General features: G+C 35.7%; 1 long non-coding RNA gene across 1 annotated transcript; it reads right to left on the bottom strand.

The window, feature by feature from the left end:
• Positions 1 to 4,492: 4,492 nt before the first annotated feature.
• LOC128905731 (uncharacterized) lies at positions 4,493 to 8,975 on the bottom strand. The gene is made up of 3 exons (XR_008464956.1): positions 8,849 to 8,975; positions 5,273 to 5,409; positions 4,493 to 5,025 (listed from the first exon to the last, which is right to left on the bottom strand). It is a non-coding gene; the product is annotated as an uncharacterized LOC128905731 (long non-coding RNA).
• Positions 8,976 to 9,294: the final 319 nt, after the last annotated feature.

Raw genomic sequence — 9,294 nt, forward strand, 5'->3', positions numbered from 1 at the left:
TAATAACATGATTAGTTTAAATACATGGACGATTTTGGCAAGACAGGTGTATGTAACTTAAAGTAATGCAGGAAAATAGGCTTCTAAAATTATTTAAAAGAACAGCAGCTAAGTTCCTTAAGGCGAAAAATGTTCTCTCAGATAAGTTTTCATTTATTGCATTGATTAACACATCAGCATGACATTGCTACAACAACATGTATCCCCGCAGGTCCAGAGAAATCTTGCGTTCTTCCCTGCCTGCTACGCTCTTTTGCATTTTGCATTAAGGTCACATATAACCTAAGCTTAGATCTTGTATTTCTTTTCATCTTTTTTTTTAACCTTGTCAGATACAACCTTTGGAGATGTTTCCTGTGCTACATAAATAAAATTTCAAATATAAAAAATAGCCACCAAAAAGAACATTTCCAACATTTCAAAGTGTCTCTTTTACAATCTTTGCACAGATGTTTTCAGGAGCTTCAGAAATTACGGAAATTGTGCTAGTATTATTTAACATTCTTGATTTTTCTAATTATTTTTTTTAATACTTAGATTCAAGGCTGCTAAAATCTTACACAAAAAGCGGGGCTTTTCTGAGAGAGGCTGTCCCTTCATCTAATCTATTTGCTTGTATGTCACTACTAGTATTTAGCTTTGTTAGATAATATACAGAGCATCGAAATATTTCTGAATATTTTCTGCTTATGAAGTTGATTATTCATGGTAATTTCACCAATGTTTTGTGAAAATATTGTACAATATTGGCAAACAAACAATTGCTTTTCTGTTCTTCTATACACTTATATTTTCAGTTGTAGAGATAGCTGCAAGGGAGTCTTCCTTTATATATATATTATTTTATTATTATTTCTTATTGTCTAGTAGAAATATTAAACATACGAACCTTTTTTCCAGTATCTTAGTCTAAAGAATATAGGTGGACAACTCCCATGGATTGCCAAGATTCAGGTTACTATAAAAACACGTACTTTTATACAATCTTTTAGTCTTCAAAATTCAAGTTGAAGAGTGGTACCAGCAGTAAAACATTAACCTTTTAGAAGGTACAGTATTTAGAATGACTTATTTAGTGTCTGCTAGAATAATTCATTCTGAAAACCTAAAAATATACAGTAGCTACATAATGCCCTAAGCACATTGAGACATCGTCTCTATTGAAAACGGTCCACCACGGAATGCATTGCTGTTCACACGCAGCAGTATGGAGGCAAAAAAAAACATTAACCAAATCTCTAAAAGTAGATCCTTTCCACTGAAAAAAAAAAAATCACATTCATGCAAAGGGACTGGTTCCTTATGACATCTGGAAATATTTAAGAACAATCAAATTGATATGGTGTATAGCTTGGAGAGTTTAAAATTAGATAAGTCAGACTAATCCTTGTAGAGTACCTGAGCTATTTGGATGAAAGAAACTGTGGGAGGGACATCAAAGGTTGCAATGAACACTTCAACTTAAAACAAGTCTGCTCAGTGTCAGACATTTTGGAGTTGAGTTCTATCAGTTATATTTCCACCACATATACGCTATAGCTGCAATTCTTCCTGTTCAGCCCCTTGCTCTTACATTAAACAGAAAGTCTGTGCAGGCGGTAGGTCAGGCACCTACCACATCCAGCGACAACACCTCGTCATAGGAACCTTGGAGCATGACACAAACAGCATGTGCTTTCAAAAGTACTTAAGCGCTTGTAGAGGATACATTCCATCAACTTCCAGTGAAACTTGATTCTGTAATTTGAGTATCTGATTTACTACTGTAAAACAGAATTTCATTTCTGAAATCACATGAGCATTTTTAGATAGATTTATCCCACTTTCTTAATGTAAGTTGATCCAGCTTAATGTAAATTGAGTCATCCTGTGGGAACAGATCACCCAACTGAGAATTACTTGGGAGAAGCATAAAACAACACAACTCATCCTTTTTTGCTTCTACTTTTAACCTTCTGGGTTCTGAAAGTAATCTTTAAGCATTAGTTCCCAAAATGGTCACATGAAAATTTTCTCCTTTAAATTAACCTCGGGAATATGGAAGTCAACATATACCTAAATTACACAAGAGATACAGTTGATGTGCACACAGGCCAATAATCACAATACTAAGAAAAAGAAAAGAGCATTTTGCACAATCCAGGTCTTGTATCAAAAGAATGAGGTAAAAATAAATGAAAAAATGAGATGGAAGTAAATGAGAGCTGTTTGTGTCCCAAAAATTTACTGTTGACTGTATTTATCTGGAAATTGGGGAAATTATCTCAGTTAACCAACTGTGAAGTCTACAGTCTCTATTCAACAGTTACAGTCCCTGTGGTTTGCTGCATGTTCATTGATCTTTCAGACTCAGTCATCAGTCAAACATGGGGAGCATCAGGTGTGGCAAACAGAGCAACTTGCAGCAAAATGCTGGCACTAATTAATAAATAAATGCAAACTATTTGGTTTCGAATTCATGGTATCTCTTCTTGACCACAAATCAAGCCTTGCTGTAGACAGAATTTGCCTGTGTCAGCAGATCTTTCTTGTGAAATGCAAGGACTAAGACCAAATCATATGCATTATAAACATACTGCATGGCTCTAAAATATTTCTTAATTTAATGTGGTATCTGCTTTCTCCAGAGTGCTTGCCTGAGTCTTGCTTTTCCTCTGTTGTATTGAAACACCTCCTCCCCCTACCAGTCATTTGAATTTTCTTCCCTTAAGTTATTTACACACTACAAGGTTTTAGAATATGGCCTAGTACATATTTCAAGTACAGAATACAGCACAATTTTTTTTTTATCTTCTTGATTAGTTGATTTGTTGACTATGATGATTTTCACCATAGTTCATTCTTAGGGTACCATTCCATCTAAAATTGCACTAAGGATAAATAGCAAAGGGTGTTTCCTGCTTTTTAACTTAGATTTGGTCGTTTTTAGAGTTAGATCAGCAGACAGGATCAAAAAGCCAGCACAGAGTCCATTTGCCCCACCATAATCCTAATTTTTAAAATTACATTGGTTATAATAGTGCAACTGAAGCCACATGGAATCTTCTACGTGTTGCTGTGGGCATCATGGAAAGAGATTTTATGTATGTCTATATTTTGTCTGTAATAACATGTCTGTATTTTATATGGCTTTAATTTCAACCTTTGTTACATCTGAAGTTCTGTAAGAAGCGACTCGTTTGCTCGGCTTCTAGCTTTATCAGAATAAATAACTGGTACACCTTCAGGTGTAAGAACTTAAAATGGTAACTGGGAAAACCCAATTCTAATCTTTTTCTAGACACTCTTGAAGTTCAGTTGAACTTGAAGATGTTCCAGTGTAACAGAGGTATCAAAGGAAACAAGTTATGTTATAGCTGTCATGTAGTTCTTTGAGATACTGATTTTTGTAAGCTCTCATTCTTCAAGTTGGATAAATTGCATGTCTGGGAAAAACCACAAATCTCTTCTGTTACCTTTCTCGTTGCATGATGAGAGCTGAGCAAGTCAAAGAGACTGTGTAATAACAATTATTTTTTTTCCCAAAAAAACATTGCCTCTGTCATCAAAAAAATTCTACTGAGATTTTACTGGAAATTTGTCACAGTCTTCTCAATTAAAGCTATTTCAAGGAAAATCACTGCTGAGGCTGCTGAAGAGCTTCATCACTGAATGAATCAGTCATCAGCTCTATCATTACCTCTTCATACAGCAACGCTGACAGGTCTGCGTCTTTTTCTCCTTATCGGATGCTAGCTAGAGTCAGGCAGAGAGTCCCAGAGCACCTCAGATATGCTACTGAATTCTTGACAGAAATCACACAAACCAGAGCACTTCCTCCCGCTATACTGATACACACATTTGAAAGCCCAGTTATTTTTCTTAGCTTTCTTTTCATTCCTCATTTATATTTATTAATAATGATGTCTATTTTATTCTCTTTTCAAGTAAGTTTAAATTAAAGAAAAAAATAGTGAAGTCTGTCTCAGTTAATTTGGTTTATGCCAGATATTACACTATTCCTTTCTTTTTTCATTTTATGGGGTTTTTTGGAGGCCAAAAGGGCTAAAAAAATGTGTTATGGATTTTTTGCTTCTTGACATGTGAATAATTACGGAGTAAGAAAGGCAAAACTTACCTTCTTTAAGTAAAATTTTCACTTCACTGAAGTCAATGACAACACATACAGTAAAGTCAAAGGGAACTTTGTCATCATTGCAGCAGAGAAAAACATTTTCACGCTGTCTGGAAATGTAAGAAAGGATAAACATTAGTTGAAGTGCAGTTGAAGCAAAGATAGACAAGATACAACTTCCAAACCAGACAGATATTTAACCATGTTAATCTGTGAATTCTTGAGGATAACTCATTACAAAAATTTAATAAAAGGCAGCATCTTACTACAATTACTTAAAGCAAACATTTAAGATACAAATGGAAATGGTATTGGTAATGACTATGAGTGCTAATTATTTGCTCCCTGGGTGAGCCTTGCAGATTTCAATAGCTCAAATCCAGAATAATTCAGAAAGAACACAATATTAACAAAGGACAGCATAGTGTAAGCAACTAAACATGTTTGTCCATGCTGTGGTCCTACACCAGCTTAATCATGTTTTTATAAACAACTACAAGCAAAATCAAGTACGTGCTTATGTCTTGGGAGGATATGGTCCAAAATCTTTGAAGCAGTGTTGCATTCTAATAATCCTCAGGTCATTTTATTCCCTGTTTCAGAAGTGAATGATCACATTCCAATACACACCATATAGCCAATCTCTGCAAGAGAGTATAAATACGAAATCAAACTCCGTGACATTTTAAAGGGTGCAAATCTTGCTATTCAACCATAAGGTATCCTGAGGAAGGGTGCTCCAAAACCTTCCAGTGTGCTATAAACACATACCCCTCTTTTGCTTGTCCTTCAATGGGTGTAGAGAGAGTCTTAGAAGAATGCCACCCTTATGAAACCTCTGAGGCTTCCCAAAATATGTTTACATCTTGCTTACACGGAACTTCACGGCTATGTTATGGATAAAACTATTCCTTGTAATAAAACACAAAAAGGAGTGCTTTCATAGTCTTGCCTGGAAATCAATGCTGATCATATCTTAAATGTTACTGAAAGCTCAGTATGCAGAGAGGAGAGGAAGGGAAATTCGTAACCCGTATTTCCAGCATTAAATAAAAAAGGGATTAAACTCTCCTCCCAAAGCCACAAAGTTTCTAGATGCTCTCTTTCAGTTTAAATCACACAAAGCATGAATGATATACCTTTGATTGCCAATATTACCTAACTATACGCTCTATATTCACCCAAGTGTCAGGTCTTCCAAATACTATAAGGACTGTTTCAGACATACTAAAAAGGTCATCCCCCTCTTTATTTTACCATGCTCGGCTAGTTCCGTATTTACATATTGGCTGCACCTGCAATGAAGAAAAGTCATACCATTACTACATTACAGTACTAAGTAAGAAAATAGGAGAAACAGGTGGGGGGATGTGTGTGTTTGAGTGGGGAAGTAAACTCCATTCAGATGGAAAAGATAATCTCATGAACAGTAAAGATTTTTTATTGCAAACTACATCCCAAGACTCTTGAAGATTTTTCTACCATGACAAAAGGTTTTGAGAATCCAGCTTTTCTATGGCAATTCAATTCTCCCAATCTGTTTTGGTCAGTACTGAAACTTTAAAGCACACAAAAGAATTTGAGATTTGATCTTTCTGGCAGTTTTGCCAAGAAAATTCCCCTGGGCTTTTGGACTACACAACAACTTCTTCATATAAAAAAATCCCTCACTGAGCTATTAGCTCCATTGTTACTTCTGTTTGGATGAAGATGTAACATAACTAAGGAATAAAATTCATAATTATTCTCTCTCTGGAGTTCCTATTTACTCAGATTTTTTTCATTCTTTCTCACAGCTTAGATTTTTGATACAATTTGTATACATGCAAGATTACTTTGGGACCATAGTGCTCAAGAGGTACAGTGATTGCCCTCTACCCTGATACCAAGAAAGTTTACGTATTTCATTTACAATTTAATTTTACTTTCCCTGATTTCATAATAATGCTTTAAAATGCCTGAAAGCAAATCTCATGAGAACACAGGACTAACAGCTGAATGGAAACATAGAGCAATTATGAGAAAGCTAGCATGGAGAAGTGAATTTTAAGGTGCATATTCCAAGCCCCAGAAGACCTAAGTGGAATACACAGCTATCACTTAATTGAAAATCAGAGAGTAGAAATGTAGCTTATGGCTATGGCTTCCAATGAAATATTCTAGTAAACATTTATCCTTAATTGTGGAGATTGTGAAGAGTGTGGAATACAGAAACAGAGAGAAAAGTAAATTAAAAAAGAAAACAGTACTATAATCCTTCCTCAAGTGTTCTAAGAGATTCATATCTTTTATAAAAGATGTACACGGCCACCCAAAATCACTAACAAGAATAAGCAGTATTCACATTTTAGGGCATTTTTTGCATAATAGTGGCTGCCTTCTGTAAACTGATATGCTTTCCTGAATTTTCTAGATGTTTACACTGCCCCAATGCACAAGAGAAATTGTTCATACCTAACAACGATTCCATAGAAAACAGAATAAACAATCCTTTTTTTTTTCTGCCCTAAAAAGATAGAAATAAAATTGAAATTTTTTGCAAAAGAGATAATATTCTTTCTAAGGGAGAAATCTTAAAAAAAAACCAAAACAAAACAAAACAACCAAAAAACAACCAACACTCAGTCTCACTGGGTTTTAATGTTATTTTATTTCCAATATTGAAAACTAGTTCCAATAATTCAATTTTACATAGATAAAGTAAGTCATATTTCTGTGAGAGCGAACAGTGCTTTTTGACATGAAATATGCATCAAAGAGAATCACAAATGGTAATATTTTTTTGGCTATTGATCTCATCTTTCTTTCCTTTGGAATAACTTGAATTGTACCTTCCATATTTTGGATCACTTAACAGTGTGGTTATTTACTTTATAAATGGACAGGTTTTGCTGTATTTTCAGACACTAAGATATGCAAATTTGCTTTACGATCCTTGGCACAAAGTTTTTCAAATGTACAAGATTTTTATTTTATATTTTTATTTTTGCTCTTCTCCTAAATTGTCATTAAATTCAAGTGTGTTAAAAAAAGTATTGATTAAAACTTCCACATACATCCAGGAATCAAAAGGAAAAGTACTAAGACATGAAAATATTTCATGCTAGTTCATTTGCTAGTACCTGTGCAAATACAAGGTACTGATGTGCAACCCACTGAAAAGTTGTGTATTACCTAACTTTCATAGTACTAGCAATTGCAAGAGGCTGAGGACAAACATTGCCTAACCCTAATTAATTTTTTTTTGATAGAGGTTCATTTTTAGTTCCGAAGCTAGATCTGTTAATTCCTGGTGGATAGTGATAAAGGAGTATTTGTACATTAGCCACAAAAGTCCAAAAGACTGCAAGAGGAAAGCTAGTGCTACGCAAAAAGCAGACTTTTTTCTGTGCTATGCCGGAGGCAGGGGAGACGAACGGAATCATCAGGAGACAACAGAGATGGATGATTTTGCTAATAACAGTCACAGACACTAGATGGGGATGGATGTCAGAACATAACTATTGCGTCCAAAATTTACTTTTGCTGCTAGGAATCTAGGTGGTATTATATGTAAGGAATGAACTGGGGCTTATTTCAAAGTTCCCTGTGACTTCCACTTTCTTTGTATTCATATATAGAAATACTCTAAGCTGGACCAGTAAAAATTTAGTATTTTCCTCTTTTTTTCAAGATACAGCCCATACTTCATTCATTCCACACACTAAGCAAGAAGTTAAATGAAACCTTTGCAGACTTCCAAGAGCAACTCACCACAAAATATTAAAAAGAGGTCCTCCATTGAGCTTAGACCACATTGTCTAGTACGGATGTTTGAGGCTTTTTCTGCCCAAAGACAGCATTATCTCAAGCCAGTGTTACACTTGAAACCTAAGGAAGAAAGTAGCTTTAAAGAAAGAAAACTAGAAGTCTGTACTAATAGCTGTGAAAGCAGGATAAGAGGCTTGTCACATGGAGGTAGGTGTTCGTCTACCTACTTTTTTGAGAGGTTCAAAGGGTGTTTAAAGAAGAGCTCTGAAACACGGTAGCAGACCATCTCCTTGTGAAAGGGCCTGGGGAAAGGTGAGAGTGGAAAATTCAGGGGAAAAGCACAGTTGAAACTTCCCTTAAGAAAAAACCTGGACTTTGTCTGATCCTATGCTAAATGTGTTAAGTCCCAGCTAAATCCTATGCTTGGAGCTGGAAAAAAACAATGAGCTGAAACAAAGGTCTAGAACAACCGCGAGAAGTATGTCATCTTGCATCCTGAATCTCAAAAACCCCTTCCCCTCTGAAATCGAGTCTACATCGCAATAGGCTAGATGGGTGCAACACCTTTAGAGCAGTGGATCTTGGATTTCTCTACACACAGTGCAGAAAAAACATCAAGCACTGCTAGCATGAAAAAGTAAGTGTGAAACTTCTTTTCAGGATAATTTTAGTATACAGGAGTACATGCATGCAGGTAGGATAGCTATCATAACATAAATAATTTGGAATTTAAAGATGATTTTTTCCTTATATTTGTCATGAACAAGATACCAACTAGTGTCTGATGTAAAAAGGCCTGAAACAAAAGCATTGCAAAGAACTGAGCTAACTGTTTGGATAAATTAAATCCCTACTCAGATGTTCAGCACAACAGTCACGGCCATGTTACCAGTGAGCCACAACATCCCATATAGAAAACACTTTGCATTTTCTAGAAGGAGAAGATAAGATTTGAGGTGGGTCAATAATTGCCAGAGTGCTTACTGTCGTCTATGTATAAGACATTTTCCAGGTCGCTGTCTGACATACGAATCCTTGACAGCAGAAGCAGCTTGTGCAGACCCTTCTCCCCCAAGCAGCCATCCGTACTTCTCAGGTGTGCGAGAGAGGTGGGGTCACACATGCAACCATAAAGAAAGTGGTTTGGATTAAAAATCACTTTGAGAAGCACCCAGAGAAGTCGTGTTGCATAAACTAGCACTGCGGCCAAAAAAGTCAACATTTATTAACGTCTGTGGGAAAAACTCAGGATATGCTGTTTTAACAGATGTCAAATGTAAACAGAGCAGATCATTAAAATCATTCTAGCATAACCTCTTGGACTAAAAAAGCTTGAAATGTATTTTGTTGCTAAGAAAAGTGAGAAGATAGAGAGATAATAAGCTGGCAGCTGCAGAAGCAACAAAGCAGTTTGACACAGCCCTATGGCT

The sequence above is a fragment of the Rissa tridactyla genome, chromosome 2 (genome assembly GCF_028500815.1).
Source record: "Rissa tridactyla isolate bRisTri1 chromosome 2, bRisTri1.patW.cur.20221130, whole genome shotgun sequence".
In the NCBI taxonomy this organism is placed as follows: Eukaryota; Metazoa; Chordata; class Aves; order Charadriiformes; family Laridae; genus Rissa; species Rissa tridactyla.